Below are 21,812 nucleotides of genomic sequence, written 5' to 3'. Positions count from 1 at the left end.
ACGCCAATGTGTTCGTCCCATCCGAACGACTAGATAGCTGTCCTTGTCAGGCCCTTCGTTCTGCGTCACTGACAATTCGTTGTTGAAATTAAAAGATTATTGTGATAAACATCAAATAAAACTGTTTTATATTTTAGGCCTCTATTACAAAAAACAATAATTCTGGTGGATTGAAGATCGTAACAAGCAAATATTTTAATACATTGCTGGAATGAAATGTTAAAACAAAATATTTAATGCCATTACCACCGTGGCTTCCAATTGTCAGTGGTTCTGGACGCAGGGGGCGGGCGGGGGGTCGTAAGGAACAACCTCTAGTCGTTCGGTGGAACCCGCGACAGTTCCAAAAGTTTCCACCATAAGATACCGTATGGCGCTGGTCAATTTTCCTTAGCGCAGTTGATACAGAGAAGTGAAATGAGATGGGGTTTAACGTCCTACTGTTCTGCTCCGACTAGGCGGATGAAGACGGGCACAGTGTGCTTTGGGTGAAATATTGCCCAGACAGCGGCGCTACGGCCTTCTCTTACATCGAATTCCAACTGCCATGGGATCTTTTACTTGCACGCCAATGTAGACAGAGGATCCCGGTTTTTCGTCCCATCCTAACGACTATACGCTAGCCCTCGGTCAAGCATCACTGACAAGAAGGAACCACGTCGGGAAATCCCAATGAACTTTCGAACATCTTACTCACTGAACCACCGTGGCTCCCTTGATACAGAGAAGTGCGTTGTAAAACCCCAAATGCAACTGGCAGTTTGTACAATACAAGGTATAATTAATCCAGGCAGGTTTTGCATTAAGTGATATTTCAAACATTGATACGTGTCTGCGTGATTGATGGGAACAGACTAGAGCGATAATAAAGTAAGACATTGGAATGTATAAAGGTGCATTATTGCCAATAACCCACAGCTAATTAGAGAAACTATCTACAAATACTTCACGTCAAAAGAATAAACCTGTTACCAGACAATATCCTAATTCTCTTACCTCTGTTTTCAAATAAAACCGTTTTGTATTTCAGTCCTCTATTACAAAGAACAATAATTGCTATTTCGCCTCTGCGCACTTAAAATGGCGCCCCACCCCCATCCCTCAGGTCAGAAATAAAACTGTTGATTTGATTTGATGACAATAAATGTTACGTCAATTGCTCAGAGTGGGCTACAATTACCCCTCCCCCTACCCCCCCCCCCCCTCGAGAGAACAAAACAAAAATTAAATAAAACACATCAAACATAATGTGTTTTCGTGGAGAAATAAACAAATGCGGCCGTCCACATATGGAGCTATCGTACTTGTTATTCTAGCCTTTTTTAGGGAGCCACGGTAGCTCAGTGGGTAAGACGCTGACTCGCTAGCCTGGGGGTCGCGTGTTCGATCCCAGCATTGGCCGAGAAAGTTCATCGGGAATTTCCGGTGTGGTTTCCCCTTGTCAGTGGTGCAGGACGTATTTCTAGCCGATTTTGTTCTATGACTTTTGCTTTGCTTTGAGGTCATGCACTGTTCCTGATCCATATAAAACTGTCGTACTTGTTGTTCTATGGCTTTTGATAAGAGGTCATGCACTGTTCCTGGTCCATATAGAACTGTCGTACTTGTTGTTCTATGGCTTTTGATAAGAGGTCATGCACTGTTCTTGGTCCATATAGAACTGTCGTACTTGTTGTTCTAGGACTTGATACGAGGTCATGCACTTTTCCTGATCCATATAGAATTGTCGTACTTGTTGTTCTATTATGATGTATAACATTAGTGTTGGAATCCAGTCGCTCTATTAAATATATTGAATTATTAACAGGTTATATATAATGTTTTGTTGAATTGAAACCGGTGAATCGAGATTAGATATTCCATTTTGAAAATTACTTTATATCCTTTGAAATGAAATGGGTTTCATCAGCTTACTGTTATGCACCAGTCAGTCTATTTAAGATGGGTTTTCTCTCATATTGATTTCCATGTGGGAGGACCTTTTACGTTCTGTCACGGAGCATGATTTTTTTGTACTATCCGGAAGATTAGACGCTTTTTCTTACCAGGTCCAGGAACTTTCTCGCCTAACACCCAGGACCACCGGGTCTGGAGCACCACGTTGGTGAGCCAGCAGGTTCGATCCCAGGACCACCAGGTTAGTGAGCCACCGGGTTCGAGCACAGAACCACCTGATTAGTGAGTCACTGAGTCACCGCGGCTCCCCCGTAATTACTAACAATAAAGAATAATATTTGTTTTAAATTGAGGACGCTAGTGCAATTAGGTGGACAAGTGTCGTTGTTTTAAAATAAGATTCGATTTTTTCAAATAAAATCCATTTATAGCAGATTTTCATAACATCATGTTCATTTTTATCATTCCGAGTCCTCTTATCACAGTATATGTCAATTTTAGTGTTCTGGTCTAAAAATATGCAAAATTACTATTTTTGACAGACTTAGCGAAATTTCACTTGTCCACCGTATTGCACTAGCTAGCATCCTCAATTGTTTTAAAAATTGTTCTGCTCCGACTAGGCCAATGAAGACGGGCATACGCCTTACAGTGTGCTATGAGGGAAATTTTGCCCGAGCAGCGGCACTATGTCCTACCCTTTTATCGAATTCCAACTACCAAGGGATCTTTTACGTGCATGCCAGTGTATACACGGGACCGCTGTTTTCCGTCCCATCCGAACGACCTGCACCATGACTGACAAAGGGAAACCACGTCGGAAAATCCCGATGAACACCCGACCTCCAGGCTAGCGAGCCAGCATCTTACCCACTTAGCCGTACCACCCAGCAATTGCTTTAAAGCTGGGTGGTATGAACTATTGGAAGTTATCGAAAAAAAACCAAAGTACTTTTAAAGCATTATTATGAATACTTTGTGGAATGTTTTAGATGTCTAATTTGCTTTGTTTGATTTCATGTTGTCAGTGGAGCGAATACTGTTGTTATAGGTCTAATGACGCGTAACTAATTTGTATATAAATGTCTTTTAGCGAGTCAGTCGACATGAATACTAAAAAATATTAAAATCTGAAACACACGGCACTTAATAAACTTCGTCGAGTCTGTTCATCGGGGATTGTATAACCGCTCGGAATGGTCTGGAATGGTTCTTCAATCTTTTAATTACTGGAACTTATCTCTTACAAATTACAATTCAATACATGCGATGTACACCTACAGCACAGTGGATGACCGACGTGGCTGCTACTAAGTCGTAGTAGTAGTAGTAGTAATCTTTATTTAACGTCGGTACATATATACATAATAACAAAATAACACGAGCTCTAAGGAGCCCTTAAGTCGGGTGACCTCATGACTTTCCTATTGATGTACATTAGTCTTTTTTTATATGCTAATAGTAAGTGCAGGGAGACTGCACCACACATAATTTACACACAAACAAATACATGGACGAGACATCATACTCAGGGTCGAGTGGTTTAACGCGTGCGCGTGAAATCACAAGGTCTGCTATTGAGTCAAGTGGCAGGGTTTCGATTCCACTCCTGTACGTGACAAAAAGCATGGTCGACTGACCAACCTCGTGGGTTTTTCTCCCACAGATACGAGCAAGCGAATTATTGAAATATAATTGAACCATATGTTAGTCTCGACATGCCCTAGTTTGTGTCAAATGGACGTTAAACCATCTCCCTCTCTCTCCCTCCCTCTCTCTCTCTCTCTCTCTCTCTCTATCTCTCTCTCTTATTCTTTATCCAGTTATAATAGTTAAATATTAGATAATTGTGTCGAGTGGACGTTAACCCCCCCCCCTCTCTCTTTCTCTCTCTCTCTCTCTCTCTCTCTCTCTCTCTCTCTCCCATATTGGCCGGGTTATTGCTGACAGCTTTCGAATCACATCATATATTGTCACATGATTCTCCCAATTTCATACAATCATCTTCTAATGATTACGTGTTGCAAATCTCTCTCTCTCTCTCTCTCTCTCTCTCTCTCCATGCTTACTGAACCAGAAACTAATTGTTAAGAACGTAACGTTTTTGTTTTTATCAGCCCATTTGATGCAGAAGAATAAAACATTACACCCCATTTCACTTCATTTCATTTCTGGCATCAATGATTTATTGGTGGTGATGAAACGATTAAATGAGATATGAACACAAACAACACCTTGATGATATTCACGATAAAATCAACAAACAAATAAAACAACTATTATATTCTTGTCTTAATGGTTTGTTAAACACCAGATTAAGAGATATACGTATAAACAATTACAATTATTACTAACTCTTGTATACGGAATACAAGGTACTTACAACTTTAATTCTGGCGACGTTTCGACGACGGATTTCTGGCAAGGTTTCGACGAGGGATTTCTGGCGGCGTTTCGACGAGGGATTTCTGGCGACGTTAGACGACGGTTTGTTCGTCTTTATCAAGCACTTTCGAAACGTCGCCAGAAATAAACTTCTAAATAACCTGTATTGCATGTAATATAATTGTGCCATTCAGTTACTAAATGACGCTTAAACTATTTAAAACAATTATTACTTTTTATTCTTAATACTTACGGGGGAGCCACGGTGGCTCAGTCCCCAGGAGGCCCGAGTTCGATCCCAGTGTTGGTCGAGAAAGTTCCCCGGAATATTCCAGAGTGGTTCCTCCTTGTCCGAGGTGCAGGATGAAGTGCTCGTGGATCGCACCGAGGTCCCGTGTACACTTTGATTTCCCACGTAGGAAACTGCATGACCTATGTCCCTCTTCGTAAGGCCGGTCGGTACTAAACGGTAGGACGTCAGACATCAATACACAAGGCGCCCCAAATACGCCCGGTGCCCAAATTTGCCAGGGGCCCAAGTACGATCGGTGCCCCTGTGCGCAAGCGAATTATTGAAATGAAATTGAACCATATCTCAGTCCCGGCGCAACCTAGTTTGTGTCGAGTGGCCGTTAACACCCCACCCCCCACCCTTCCTCATAGCACACTGTATGGCGTATGACCGTCTTCAATAGCCCAGTCGGATCAGAACAGTAGGACATTAAACTCCATTTCATTTTGTTTCTTTTCAGCGCATGCATTGACGTACTTTCCAGACACGTGCTTCTAAAATGTTTCATACATTATCAAATAGATCATCAAAGTGTGTCAGAAACATTGTGATTACATAAAGAAGTTATTTGTTTTATAACCCGGCATTTTTTTTATATAGCCATGTCGTTAAGGTTTTTTAATTATAAATCAATTATTTTTTTATTAAATTAGAAAGATTTGATGGCATGTATATGACTAGGTAATATAATCGATTTTGTCTACATACATTAAGAGACATTAGCACTTTTAGAATAATGAAGTTCATTTGCACTTTTCAGTAAAATTTCAATAAGGTTACCACCCCCCTCCCTCTCTCGCTCTCTCTTTCTCTCTCAGTGGAATGAGACATTGTAATAACTTCTATCTTATATTACAGATTATGGAGAAGTTTTCTGGATTAAAGCAGAACTAGTTTAAATGAAAGAAAATTGGATTCGAGGGACTTTTAATGAACAATAAAGCTCAAGAAATCATTGATCATCGTATATTAATTTCAAATTCAAAGAACGATAGTCTTTTAAATAAATTCAAAGGCTATATGGAATATCAAGAAACGTCAACGAATTTAAACTGATTTTAAATTAAGTTAAAGTGAACGAAATTTTAAGTACTAAACAGCGCCTTCGAAACGCATTCTTAAATCGAAAAAGCAAAAAAAAAAAATAATACGACTTTTGTGAAAAAAGGGGTTTTAATGATTGATAATCAAGTCGGGGTTTATATTTCAAAAGAAACATTTAAGGGTTTCCGAAAACGAAATTGTTAAGATAATTTCGAATTCAAAAACAAAATCTGAAGTATATTTTATTTTCACAGTTGGTAGGTGGATATATACTATAGATATACCACAGTTGATTTTCCACAGTATTTATACCACAGTTGATATACCACAGTGTGTATACCATAGCAGATATACCATAGTAGATATTAACATCCCCTCTGTCTATAATAATATCTTTAACACTAAACTTATACTGATACCCGATTCTTACACATCGCTACCCGTACAAACTGTGTGTCTTATAATAAGTTCTTAAGTGAACGCACGAACGCTGGAGGCTTGAAAACATTAGCACATTAGCACATGACTTCAAATTCCCTCAATAGTCTGATGCGGTTCTATACTCATTTGCGATGCCGCTAAGTGAAAACTCTTACACGTTGGAGGATTAGAAACATTAGCACGGATTCAGGAATTTTGTGATTTTGTTGGCACTTAAAGGGCATATTTCGTTGGTTGAATATCTTGTTAAGGCCGACTCCCGTTTGGATTTTTAGCGACAATGGTCTCTGTAAGTGGACTCGGTAGTTTTCGGAAACAGTAGCTTCACGGAATAAATTATTCATCCAGGAAATATTGGGATTTCCTTGACAATCGGTTCCAACACTCGTATTTGGAAACCTTGGCTTTACATCCATACAGTGGACATACACGTGGGAATTGAGATACAAGAAGGAAGCAGTCCAGCCAGTCACTATCCTATTGACTATTGCGAAATATAAGATTGATAATCGTCGGACAATATCCCTATAATCTACGCCACTTCCACTGTAATTTGGATGCCACTAAGTGAGCACTCCCGTTCGATATCTTGAAATACAATGATCGCTATTGCCCCGTAATAGTCGGTTGTGGAATATACACGTGACGACAACCGTCTTGTTAAGGATCCGACTCCTAAACGTTCCAGATTATCGGAGATAGTCAATCGGATATTAATTACTTTCATTTGTTGTGGATTGTCCTATAGGTTAATTGTTAAAACTCCGTATTCATTGCTTGTTCTTGATTCCAAAGAACGATTTACAAGGAAATCAGAAACGATCGTGTTTGTATTTGGATATCTCTAAACATCATTTTTTTTTTTTTTTAAAAAACCCCAAACATTTTCGGTATTAATCAGTTTGTTCAACAGTGTTTCTCTGTGTGGTTGGATAACTGTAAAGGAACTCCAAAAATATCTCAAATTGGACTGCGTGTGATTAAACGCATTCATTTTAAATTGCGTATTCAAGATTTAAAAGTCTTGGCGGGCATAAAAAAGATTGAGTTAAAATTTGAATTTCTTCATTCGCGAATGGTAAAGGATAGTGGATCCTACCTGCATTACCGGGGCGGTTGTTAGAACTTCTCGATTGAAAGAGTAAAACGTAAATCTGAACACGCGAAACGGTCTTATGGGTGGATTCTGTGATTCGTGAATTGAGCCGGTGGCTGTTGTTATTTACATGCGCTAACTGTTTTAAGTGTTTCATTTCCTACCTATTCCTCGTGGTGGCTTTCTTTTGTGGTGGACCGGAACTGAGTGATACATATAAACAGTCTTTAATTTGTCTTGGACAAGACGGGAATCCACCTTTATTCGTTAATAACCTCTACTCATTATTAACATTTGTTTTGAAAGAAAAATACTGAACGTGAGGGGGCAATACAACGTATTATCGAGTGATATTAACATTCAAATTATTTTGCTGCCGAAGTAGATCTTACTGCGTGACGGAACCGTAAGTGATATTGCAAGGGAGAACGTAAGGTTACGTGTACTACTGACGAGATTAATAGTGTGTTTCACAAGCTGTCGTTCAAGAAAATCTCATTCTGTCGTTAGTGGTACTAATGTCAATGAAGACAGGTGTGAATACTATATAAAGGGCACCTGTTGAGGATTATATGTATATATAGATATACTGATATATCATTGAGTGTTATTGAATCACTATTACCTGTGTAAGAAGTATTTTGGATATATGAGATACTGGATGGTTTAATTATTAATTGAGGTAAGTTAATTTAAGTCTTTTAGATAACACGATAACATTACTTGATTATTTTTCTTTCACCTTGATTACACAACTACTTAATACGTCATAGATTATCCAACATGATTATAAAACTACTCAATACGTCATAGCTTATCCAATATGAGTACACAACTACTTAATACGTCATAGCTTATCCAACTTGCAATATCACCCCGGTGGAAGCGGGTTCGAAATAAGCGTATATCACTTTTTTTTAGACTGATTACACAATTACGTAATACGTCATAGATTATCCAACATGATTACAAAACTACTCAATAGTCATAGCTTATCCAACACGAGTACACAACTACTTAATACGTCATAGCTTATCCAACCTGCAGAATCACCCCGGTGGAAGCAGGTGCAAAATAAACGTATATCACTTATTTAGACTAATTATACAATTACTTAATACGTCATAGATTATCCAACATGATTACAAAACTACTTAATACGTCATAGCTTATCCAACACGAGTACACAACTACTTAATACGTCATGCCCCCAAAATAGCGGTGATACACAGCCACCGCCCCATATCAACACAGACACGCCCAAAAAACCCACCATAAATAACTTTGTCATTTTTTCATAATTGGTTGGAATTGTTTTCCGTTTTTAATACGCGATCTTTCAATAATCGCACGGAACACAACACGCGTCCCCTTTAAATAAGGATCGTTTAGAATCGTCAGCAGTTTATTTAGAACTGTAATATTTAGAACAAGAGCTGACCATTCGTGCTATACTAGTTTTAAAACTAAATAATGACAAATAAATATATTTTTGAAAATTTTATTCAAATGACTTTATACTGATCGAAGTTATCAGTGTTTGAAGTTTTGATAAGATAAAATAGATTATTTATTATCGTAGCAACGGTACTTGATTAAGTCTCGATTCCCCAATTCCTAAATTAAATTATTTATTTATTATCGTAGCAGCGGTACTTGATTAAGCCTCGGTTCGTTAATTCTTAAATTAAATTATTAAATGTAACATTATTTATTATCGTAGCAACGGTACTTGATTATGTCTCGATTCATCCATTTTTAAATTAAATTATTAAATGACAGTCGTGTTTCAATCCATTTAAATCTCAACCATCCGACAGTCTAAAGAGTTGATTATAGACTTGCCATGTTAATAAACGTAACATGTGAAGAGAAAATAAAGACCTGCAGTAGACAGATTTAGCTCTTGCATAATACGTCTCTAAATATATGAACCATAATAGGGTTTAACGTCCTACAGTTCTGCGCCAACTGGGATAATGAAGACCGGATCCGTCTTTAAATAGCAACTATAAGACAAACGGTTGTTATTATTGAGATTCCATATCGACATGTTATATTTTAGTTATTTAAACGGTTAATTAAAGGGGGATTTGGTAAGATTACATAAAGAGCAGACAGTTCTCGCTATAATAGGCAGATTTTGCTCTTGCTTATAAACATATAAAGGTAAAACTCTTTGATCTTTGGGCTCTATGCTATGCCCGGAATAACTTGCGATCTTAAAGTCGGGGGTGGCCTTGAATATATAAAGGGGAATTTGGGGTTATTCTTCTGAAAGTGTTTCTTTTGTAACGGGTTATTATTCCAGGGTAGTTTTTTTTCCATAAGGAAACTATGATATAAGGTTTTTCTTACTGGGAAGAAATAACTTCAGTCTCGTGCTTTATCCTACGCATAATGCATGTTTGATTATTTATGGCACATTTGTATTGAAAGAAAGCGATGGGGTTTAACTAGGTCATTTTGATACTAACATATGGTCTAATTTTATTTCAATAACTCGCTTGTATGTAGAGCTGTTTCTTTAGCAGTGGGAGGAAACCTAGGGACCTTGTGAAAACTCGCGATGTTGGGCGGGTGACCCTACTCTTTGTCACGTACAAGCGGGCAATTAAAACCACGCCTCTTGACTAAATGCCAGACCTTATGATTCAAAGCTCACGCGTTAGACCACTAGACCACACAACGACCCAAATCCTCGGCATAGTTGTGTACGATCAAACCAAACCACAAAACACGTGATAGATACCTCGACGAGTTTATATCCGTCGTAATATGTTTCATCTGATTTAAATCCTGGCAATATGTAATCAATATCCAAACCCAATATAACCTCTGGTTAAATCATATTTAAATATTACTTATCAGTATATAATCCTAAAACTACCGCTGAACACGTGTGTCTTAATAAACTCGTGAAATGAAATGGAATTTTTCTGCTCCAACCGAGCTAATGAGAGAGAGAGAGAAATTGGGTTTAACGTCCACTCGACACAAACTAGGTCATTTCGGGACTAACATATGGTTTTTAATTTTATTTCAATAATTCGCTTGCGCGTCAGGGTTTTTAGCAGTGGGAGGAAACCGGAGGACCCGGAGAAAAACCCACGAGGTTGGACAGGCGACCCTATTCCTTGTCAAGTATAACCGGGGATTCGAAACCACGCCAGTCGACTCAATGGCAGACTTTATGATACAGCGCGTGCACGCTAACCATTCAGCCATCCACCCCCTGAGCTAATGAAGACAAGCCTACACCATGCATTGTGCTATAAGGTGCATTTTGCCCGGACAGCGGCGCTAAGGTCTACTCTTATCTCATATTCCAACTGTTAAGGTTTCGTTTACGTGCACGTCAATGTGTACACGGGACCTCGCTTTAATGTGTATACGGGACCATCCGTACCAGAACCTCCGTACTACATCACTGACTGGGGGGACCCACGCCGGAAAATCCAGATGAACTTTCTCGGCGAGCACCTGGATTGAACACTGAATCTCCAAGTTAGCATGCCAACGTCTTACAAACTGAGCCACCACGGCTACTCAAACTTTCTAGTAATCTGACTGGTCAAGTAATACATTTAAACTAAAACTTAACAACGAACTGAAATAGGAAAATACCGAAAGGTAATAAATATTGCTGAATAAAGGAATACAAATGATGATTTTGCAATTCGTCATTTGCCCTTGTAAGAGAGGTTTACGCTTTCTAGAACACTTGATACCACTTCCCATGCCAGAAGTTCACGTCACAGCTACAGATCATTTTGGTACATTTATACATTCATACTTCAGATGAAACCATTATTCACCCAATCAAACCCCGTCTTCATTATAGAGCGGGGTTGGGTGGCCGAATGGTTAACGCCTGCGCGTTGCATCATAAGGTCTGTCATTGAGTCAAGTGGCGTGACTTCGGTTCACCGCTTGTACGTGACAGGGAGTAGGGTCGCCTGTCAAAACTCGTGGGTTTTCTTCGGCTTCTCCGGTTTCCTCCCACTGCTAAAGATTCCTACGTGCAAGCGAATTATTGAAAAATATATATGTTAGTCCCGAAATGACCTAGTTCTAGTTTGTGACGCGTGGATGTTAAATCATCTCTCTCTCTCTCTCTCTCCCTCTCTCTCTCTCTCTCTCTCCCTCTTCATTTTCCCGGTTTGAGCAGCAGGATGTTAAATTGTTAAATTAGAAGTCACTGGATCCAAAAAGCCTAAAAAATTTTTTACTGTATGTCAAGAACTTGGATTCACCTTCTATTGTGCTAAAAAAAAATTCTGCAGAAATGACAAAAATATAATCTTGGGTTTTTTACCCCTCATTTTACAAACTTTAATGCGAAAGAAATGAAACCTCGAGGTATTAATTTTAAGTCTGATATTTCACAATTCTTGTGGGATCGGATGATGGTTAAGGTTTTATTTGCAGCAACTTAATGCTGTTTTAGGACTTTTATCGTGAGCCACAAATCATGTAATGGCCTGTATGCATTTTTTGTTCCACGTTTTTTTTTTTCAGAAAATCTTAGCTGGTGGCTGTGTGTCAATATTAATAGTATACTTTATATACAGTAACACAGCACCTCTCATGATAAACAGAAAGTCAAACGACAAACCCTCGGACAACACACACATTATTCAGGGACATTATATGTAAAAAAGGAATATAAAATTGAATGGCTCAAAGATGGAGAGGCGACCGTAAGCATCGACTGCACTCCACAGTCTCGGGCCTGCAATTATTGAGATTGAAACATGTGGGCCTCCTGCCTAACCCCGTTTGTTTTCTCCGGGTCCTCTGGTTTCCCCCTACAACTAAGGACCCCTATGAGCAAGTGAATTATTGGGATAAAATTGTACCGAGATAACCTATGTTGTGTTGAGCAAATTATTGAAATGAAATTGAACCATATGTTAGTCCCGAAATGACCTAGTTTGTGTCGAGTGGACGTTAAACCCCCATCTCTCTCTCTCTCTCTCTCTCTCTGGTTACCTTTTCTACTCCGAAGTGTACAATCCTTTAAATAAAAGCCCATCTATTAAGTTATATCACTGCGATAACGACCCAACACTCTTGTTGAAATAGTATGTCACCATCAAAGTACCAAAAGCTTTTGTATCTTTTAAAGTTGTGATTGTAATCTCCTTCCATTAACCTGTCAATCGTACTTGTCTGATAACATCACTACATCTATTTTAGTTACAGTACTATATATAACATAACTAAGGCCAATAATACACTACATATATATATGAAATCTACTTTAGTTTTAGTACTTTATAAAGTGGAACTAAGGCTAACAACACACTACATATATATGACATCTACTTTAGTTATAATACTATATATAAGGAACTCAGGCCAACGAAACACTATACACTACATCTATTTTAGTTATAGTACTATATATGGCATAACTAAGTCCAGTAACACACTACATATATATGACATCTACTTTAGTTATAATACTATAAGGAACTAAGGCCAACAACACACAATACGCCACATCTGTTTTAGGTATAACAGCCTACTATATTGTTATAGCAGAATTAAAGCCAATTGCACACTATACACTACATATATTTTAGTTATAGTACTATATGTTATAGCAGAACTAAGGCCAACAACATACTATACATTGCATCTGTATTAGTCTAGCAAAACAATAGGACTTTAATCCCCATTTCTTTTCATTTCATTTGTATTAGTCTACCATACAAGCATTAAGGTCAACAACACACTATTTTATAGTTATAATATTATATGTTATGGCAGAACTAAAGCCAACAACGCCGCTGATGATATGGGGTTTAACGTCCTACTGTTCTGCACCCATCGGAAATGAAATGAAATGGGGCTTAACGTCCTACTGTTTTGCTCCGAACTGGGCTAATGAAGACGGACATACGCCATACAGTGTGCTATGAGGGAAATTTTGCCCGGACAGCGGCACTACGGCCTACACTTATATCGAATTCCAACTGTCAAGGGATCTTTTACGTGCACGACAATGTGTACACGGGACCTCGGTTTTTCGTCTCATCCGAATGACTAGACAGCTGTCCTTGTCAGGCCCTCTGTCCTGCATCACTGACAAGGGGGAACCACGCCGGAAAATCTGAATGAACTTTCTCGGCCAATGCAGGGATCGAACACCCGACCTCCAGGCTAGCGAGTCAGCGTCTTACCTACTTAGCCACACCATCCATCGGCCTAATGAAGACGGACATACACAATGTGGGTTCACTAACCGCGTTCGATCCGGTGATGACCAAGAAAGTTTTGTTGAAATTTTTCGGCTTGGTTTCCTCTTTTTGTCAGTGGTGCAGGGTGGAGGGCCTAGCAAGGAACAGTAGTCTAGTCGTATTTGGATGGAACAAGATACCGAGGACCGATATAAACGTAAAATTTCTCTACACGATGTTAGCCCTACATACCCACTGTCACGTACTGCAGTAATGACAGGTCACACCATCCCCACACCTCTGATAATAACCACAAATCGCTCAAGAGATTAGCCCTACATACTCACCGTCACGTACAATGGTGAGATGGAATTCACGACTGTAGTAATGACAGGTCACACCCCTCCCACACTCACAACCTCCTCATCCCAAAAAAATATCTAGAGAATAAACCGCGGACAATGTTAGCCCGAGATAATGTCAGTTATATACACTGACTTGTAACTCGAGACCGGATATCAGATTAATTTCATAACAAAAATATATAAAACTTACACCTCCCGCCCTAACTTCAATCAACGACACTGTGATAACACCACCTTCAAATCATAAACTCAAGTTTTTACATCGTTTTAAAAATACATATAAATTTAAACCAAATTATCAGCTATCAATAATGTTATTTATTCAGAAAATTCCCAAATTTTATCATGGCCGACAAAAAAGTTGTAAACAGCAAGCGGTGTGATAAGTCACTACGTGATTAGATTTTTTTTATATAATGTCGTAATTCTAAGAATATCTTGAAACTGTTGTAAAATAGTTAGACACGGCTTTATTTATCGTTTCTAAATCGTGTACTTAAATAAATATTTTACTAAATTGATAAAAACCATGAGCATTACATGGCTGAGTTTTGACCTGCGCGAACATAGCTTTTGCAACTTTTATCATTAAAAGATTAAAAATAAAAAAAATCTACTATGCACAAACGTCTATACGGAATGTTAATTGTTGATAACTTGGCATTTTGTTGAAATAAATATTGGATTAATCTCAAATTACTCATTTCAATACTTTATGTCGGAATTTACACATTTCCAAAACATCTATTTTTTCTAGACGTTACATGAATGCATTTTCAAACCGATTACTTGATAACGCTGTCTTTATGCACTTATTTGATTGTGTTTTTCAAACGTCTTATTTAATTACGTTACCCGTGGTTTTCCAAAAGTCTTATTTTATTACGTTATTCGTGTGGGTTTTTTTAATGCATTTTTTTACGTTACGCTTGTCTTTCAAAATGTATATTGCAGTGTTTTTAAGTGTTTTTATTTATTTTTTTTATTTGATAACTTTAAATCGTTACATTGTGAGCCATGGTTTAATTAATGGCGATACCAACATAGTAGCCGTGATTGTCAAATATGGATTATAATATATCCCAGGGACTATTTTACTCGGCGGATATTTTGTTAAAGTTAAGAGTTTAAAATTATTGATGAATCAAATTAGGTTTACCTCAGCGCGTAATGAACTAGTATGGTTCTCAATGCACGGCGAAGGTCGTGGACACTCTGGCGGAATCCCGATTGAGTTTACAATGATCATCTGGCATGTCGGACTATTATCCAGTAATGAACGTCACAGGTCCCCGGTAAGTTCAAAGGCGGACATTTCGTTTCCCTTCTACACCTAAAAGATCCTTTGTAATTGCAAAGTTTATCAGAAACTTCGTCTTTTCAGTTCGAAGTCTATCAGAGAAGTTGGAAACTTCGTTTCCCATCTACACCTAAAAGATCCCGCCTACACCTACCACGACTCTGTCCCCCTCGTACAACTCAAAGAACCCCTGTAGTTCCGAAGTCTATCAGGGATGACGTAAACGTCGTCTCCCCGTACAGCTAGAGGTGTGACAAAGTTACAATGTGATCTATAACTTTGTCACAGAGGTAGAAGAACCCTTATAGGTTCGAAATGCAAAAGCGGACTCCTCGTCTCCCTCGCACACATAATCAATTCCCTGTAAGATAGAAGTCTCGCAGAAAATTTCGTCATCCTCATATTATCAACGAACGCATTACCATTTCTATTTTTGAAAAAAGAATTAGCCTCAATTAGTCTACTGGCTGAGGCGAATCCATAGGGAACATAAATATTAAACATAATGTGTTATTTTAAGTAATGTCCGTCCGAATATACATGGAAATAGCCAAATGTCTTGCTTTAATATATATGTTAGGTCTATACATTAATTTTAATCTTTGGATAAGGTCCTTATGGGGCTATTCTAAAACTCTTCAATCAGCTTTACATGTTATTATTGAGTAACATTGTCTGTGAAGTAGACAATGTCTTTTTATAATAACTCTCTCTTACTTGTGATATATATAGTAAGATTATCCTGAAATATTGGACGTATTTGGGCAATCTGTTTCACAGAGTATTACGAAAGTCTTCTAATTTCTCTGTAAAAGATGACTGCCTTCAACACATGACGTCATATCACGCGGCGTCAATCGTTGGCTAAATAGCGAGTGCATTGTTTACATAAGACGTTACTGATTCGAACAGAATGGCGCCGTTTACTCATTTGAATACCCATTTACACTAAAATAGGAAATCATTTTTACCCACAAATACTTCAAACGTCTTTATTTATTTTCTAATACATAAAAAAATGTTTTAGAATTTAATTTGTCGCATCGATGTCATCCTTATCACTGATTGTCGCGGTCTAGCGAATATTCACTGCGGATCAGTGTGGTATTTGGGCTATACGAAGCCATTCGCTTATGACGCCATCTTTTAAATTTTAAAGGTAGATTGCGAACAGCAAAAAAAACCCCAAAAAAACAAAACAATATTAATATTAGATTTAAACATGCATTATGCAAGAGCAAAATCTGCTTATTACAGGTCTTTCTTTAGGCTTGAAATGTTATCTAAATTATCAATTAGACATTAATTAACTTATCCAGACCATATTAAACTCTCGATGTCAAGGCTAGCCTTCGATGTTGGCTGGCTTAGATTTCTATATGCCGCTTAACGGCCATTGATAATTAAATCAAAACAGTGGATAATCGAGACTATGCTGTTTATATTAATGATTTTAGAAATGATGACCGAGACTATGCGAAAATTTCACCCGCTTCGTTCTCGGCTCATAGTGGATCAATTTGGCTGAAATTTTCAGCAAATTACCTTTACACTATCTAGTTTTTTACTATTATAGCGAGAACTGCCATCTCTTTATCTTATCTCCCATAATGTATCTTTAAGTTTAATGTAAATGGAGAGCTATTGTAAACCCATTTATTTGGGTTATACGTATAGTTTGTCATAATAGTATAGACGTTCGCTTATTTTGACATGGGCTTTTAAAGGGCGACGGTCTAAGTCAATCGCTAACAAAAACAAAATATTAGTATAAGATTCAAGTTTGATATAAATTGAAACTTATTGAAAAACCATTTATTTTGGGATATAAGTAATTTATTATAGTAGCATAGACATTCGCTTATTATGGCGTCAAGTTCAAGGTCGATCGCGAACATAGTAAAACATTTGTATCAGATGTAATTTTGATGCAAATGTAAATTTATTGAAAACCCATTTATTTGGGCTATACGTAGGCTAGTTTATAATAGTAGCATAGACATTCGCGTATTATGACGTTATGATCTAGCAAAGGGTCAAGGTCGAGGTTGATTGCAAACAAAAAACAGAATATTAGTATCAGCAGATATTAATGTGGTGTTCTTGGAAAGATATTGTAAACCCATTTCTTTGGGCTGTACGTATTTTATTATTATAGAATAGATAGTCGCTTATATTGACTTCATTGTCTTTAAAGGGCCGGGTTCGGGTTCGATCGCGAACTGAAATACAATATTATAATCGGTTGTAAGTTTAATATATGTCTCTCTACATATATAATAATAATAATAATAATAATAATAGTTTTTTAACAAATTCATGTACAAACATGAGTATGGAAGTTACAACAAAAATAAATTTCACATTGTGATGCTTTACAATGTCTAATTAAATAACTTACACTATATGTAATTGCTCTACACATGTGTTACTTAATTTGCTTGATAGGCGAAAAAATACTTTTCTTAATTAGTAATTTTGCTTTCATAATTATGTACTATAGCTTATTGTAAACTTATTGATAAATCCTTTGTTTCAAAATTCAATATCTAGATAATTAAATTTTGAGTAGGAAATGACGTAAATAGCGTGTAACTTATGTTAGCCTCCAAATCATACAGTGGTTTCGACATGTAAGATTGACAACCGAAAATTAATTGAACCATAGGTTAGTCCCGAAATGACCTAGTGTGTGTTTGTGTCGAGTGGACGTTCAACTCCCCCTCCCCTCTCTCTCTCTCCTCTTTCTGTTATGCACGGGCTTAAACATATTAATTTCAACGAGGCATTTGATTTTATGTACGCATAGCGTTGAGATCAATCCCACAGTCTCTCTCTCTCTCTCTCTCTCTCTCGTAATGTGTGTACCTGAATACAGTAATGGCGTTACCTATGTGTAGACTAACATTTGTTTGTTGTTAGTATATTTTTGCTATTTTTGAGGTGTCGAGGTGTTAATGATTTATCTGACAAGTATAAAGATATGTAAAATATTATATCCTATACCACATCGCCTGGTGTATATTACCCGTGAAATATTGGTCTCGTGTGTAATATAATTACCACCATCTTCTGTTAATCATTTGAACAGTCTTTTCTACTATATAGTACTGTATGTTCGAGCAACCGAACACTAAAAAGTATTGTAGGTCCGACCACTTGAACTGTTCTTCTTATTGTATGGCTGGTGCTGTACCCTCGAACAATTTAACAGTTCTTCCTATTATACGGTACTGTAGGTTCGCCCACTTGAACTGTTCTTCCTACTATATGGTACTGTACATGTATGTTCGACTAACTGAACACTATATAGTGTTGTAGGTCCGACCACTTGAACTGTTCTTCATACTGTATGGTGCTTTACCCTCGAACAATTTAACAGTTCTTCCTATTATACGGTACTGTACGTTCGACCACTTGAACTGTTCTTCCTACTGTATGGTACTTGTATGTTCGGCCATTTGAACACTTTTTCCAACAATATAGTACGTTCGACCAGTTGAACAGTTCTTCCAACTACAGGGTACTGTATGTTCGACCACTTGAACAGTTCTTTATACTACAGGGTACTGTACCTTTGAACACTTTAACAGTTCTTGATACTATACGGTACTTGATGTTCGACCATTTGAACAGGACAAGCACAGCTGTCTAGTCGTTTGGATGGGACGAAAAACCGAGGTCCCGTGTACACATTGGCGTGCAAGTAAAAGATCCCTTGGCAGATGGAATTCGATAGTGCCGCTGCCCGGACAAACTTTCCTTCATAGCACACTGTATGGCGTATGCCCGTCTTCATTAGCCCAATCAGAGCAGAACAGTAGGACGTTAAACCCAAATTCATTTCGTTCTATTTGAACAGTTCTTCCTACTATATGGAGCTGTATGTTCGACCACTTGAAAAGGTCTTGATACAACAGGCTACTGTAGGTTCGACCCCTTGAACAGTTCTTCCTACTATATGGTGATGTAGGTTTGAAAATATCTATTCTATTCCCGGCAATGATCTTTGGAGGGGCTGTGTAAGTGGAAATCACTTCAACAACTAAAGATGTGAAATTATTAGACGGATGGGAGCAACTGATGTCTGTATCATCATTGTCCTTGGAATATTTTGGCGGAGACATATTAGTCTGCTAAAATCTTTTTTTTTCTTTTTTTTTAAAAATTATTATCAATCGTTGAGGAAAGTTTAATATGAAAGATTTACAAGTTTAATTTTTGGAGAATTATTTACTTCGAGTGTCGACAATTTCTGTAAACAGTTAAACCTCGATCAACATCATATCCTTTACAGTCACGTACTACTAAATATTATTATTATTACCGTCTACCGTCACGTGATACTAAATATTATTACCATCTACAGTCACGTGATACTAAATATTATTATTACCATCTACCGTCACGTGATACTAAATATTATTATTACCATCTACAGTCACGTGATACTAAATATTATTACTATCATCCACAGTCACGTGATACTAAGTATTATTATTACCATCTACAGTCACGTGATACTAAATATTATTACCGTCTACAGTCACGTGATACTAAATATTATTATTACCATCTACAGTCACGTGATACTAAATATTAATATTACGGTCTACAGTCACCTGATAACTAAATATTATTATTACCGTCTACAGTCACGTGATATTAAATATTATTATTACCGTCTACAGTCACGTGATAGGCTACTAAATATTATTACCGCCTACAGTCACTCGATACCAAATATTATTACCGTCTACAGTCACGTGATAGGCTACTAAATATTATTACCATCTACAGTCACGTGATACTAAATATTATTATTACCATCTACAGTCAGGCGATACTAAATATTATTATTACCATCTACAGTCACGTGATACTAAATATTATTATTACCATCTACAGTCACGTGATACTAAATATTATTATTGCCATCTACAGTCACGTGATACTAAATATTAATATTACCGTCTACGTGATACTAAATATCATTATTACCGTCTACGGTCCTTTACAACAGGGCGTAAACAGCTAAATCGAGGAAAGAAACCGAAATAAATTGGGATTTAACGCACTACTTGTATGTACCAAATAAAAAAGTCTAATTTAGAGTTTGTCTGGGCAACGTACCATTCACCACTGCTAACCGTATATAATAAATATGTATTAACCTCTAACGGAACAATGGTAGATTATATTGGCCGTTTACTTAACCCTGATAAGCTTCTAATTTCATCCATTCTGATCACAGTGATCAGACATCTGGTAGCTCAATAGCAACTTGCTTTATACTTTATCCACTGTTTGGATTTCTTAACAAGTCGTGTCTAGTGTCTGGATCAGTTATAACCAGGTCGCGTGTATACGATTGGCCTCCACGTATGAATCTCCTGATAGTCCGGGTAACACGGAGAGTTGGAATTCGATGAAAAGTAGGCGTACACGCCGATGCTGGGGCAAACGGCCCCTCACAGTCATATCACACTGACTGACATACGCCAGACTTCATTAACCCGGTTGATTCAAAAAAGTAGGACGTTAAAACGCATTTTAATTCTCGGCATTTGAGCTATTCACAAGCTTGCCCTACGTCGGACGCAACATTCGCGGTAGATTATAGTTAAACGGGGCGAAAAGCTAGCTCGGTGATTCGTGAATATTATTCCGTGTATCCTTGGAGATCTGTCAGCCACAAGATCAAACGAACTCGAATGATTTATATCGGTATCTTCAGCTGAAGCATGATAACTGGTTTTGAAGACAATCCATGTCGGAAACTTTATATCCACTCTAATAATTCTGTCTGAAGCCAGAAGTGACATTATGAAGAGATTGTTGGTTAATGTTATTCAACCCAATCTGACCAATACCGGATGACAATGTCAAGTAACGTCGGCTGATAAAGCGGCGGTGGAGCGATCATCGACCTGCAGGTACAGTAACCTCGATCACTGAAGTAGGGCGTTCGGTGCCGCGTTTTTTTTTTTAGAAACTTTTGGTAAAGTAACATTCGCTTCTGAAATGATAGGATAGTGCAGCGTTCGGTACCGTGATTTGGGAAGACTATTGGTAAAGCGGCGGTAGTTAGATCGTTGAACTGCAGGTAGATTTACCTCGATCACTGAAGTAGGGCGTTCCGTGCCGCGTAATTTGGAAACTTTCCGTAAAGTTATAAATGAAATGAAATAAAATGGGGTTTAACGTCCTACTGTTCTGCTCCTAACCTGGGCTAATGAAGACGGGCATACGCCATACAGTGTGCTATGAGGGAAATTTTGCCCGGGCAGCGGCACTATCGCCTACTCTTATATCGAATTCCAGTTGTCAAGGGATCTTTTACGTGTACACGGGACCTCGGTTTCTCGTCCCATCCGAACGACTAGACAGCTGTCCTTGTAATTCCCTCCATCCTGCATCACTGACAAGGGGAAACCACGCCGGAAAACCGTAAAGTTATAACATTCACTCCTGAAATGATATGATAGTGGAACGTTCGGTACCGTAATTTGCGGAGTCTATTGGTGAAGTAAAGTCAGCTACAGTATTAAAGCGATCGTTGACCTTCAGGTACAGTAACATTGATCACTGAAGCGTCTGTAATAGCATAGTGCGGCTATCGGTGCCGTCATTTTGGTGAGACTATCGTTAAGTAACATTTGTCGAGTAACGTTCGCTACTAGTACTAGTAGAGAGATAAAGTGGACCCAACAAAAACTAGATCATTTCAGGACTAACATAATTATGGTACTTGTTTATTTCAAAAATTTGCTGGATCTTTAGCATTGGGAGGAAACCGGAAGAC

At 37.9% G+C, this 21,812-nt stretch overlaps 1 protein-coding gene across 1 annotated transcript in view; it reads left to right on the top strand.

Annotated features, from left to right (window-relative positions):
- The first annotated feature begins 6,946 nt into the window (after nt 1–6,946).
- LOC126820604 (muscarinic acetylcholine receptor M2-like) overlaps nt 6,947–21,812 on the top strand; it is a 128,664-nt gene continuing 113,798 nt past the window's right edge. The window contains exon 1 of the mRNA XM_050548675.2: nt 6,947–7,836. The gene's annotated coding sequence lies outside the window, so the exon portion shown is untranslated. The remainder of the gene's footprint in view (nt 7,837–21,812) is intronic.

The sequence above is a fragment of the Patella vulgata genome, chromosome 5, assembly GCF_932274485.2.
Source record: "Patella vulgata chromosome 5, xgPatVulg1.2, whole genome shotgun sequence".
Lineage (NCBI taxonomy): Eukaryota > Metazoa > Mollusca > Gastropoda > Patellidae > Patella > Patella vulgata.
Note: the sequence above shows the minus strand (reverse complement) of the source record. Positions and strands in the feature narration are given on the sequence as shown.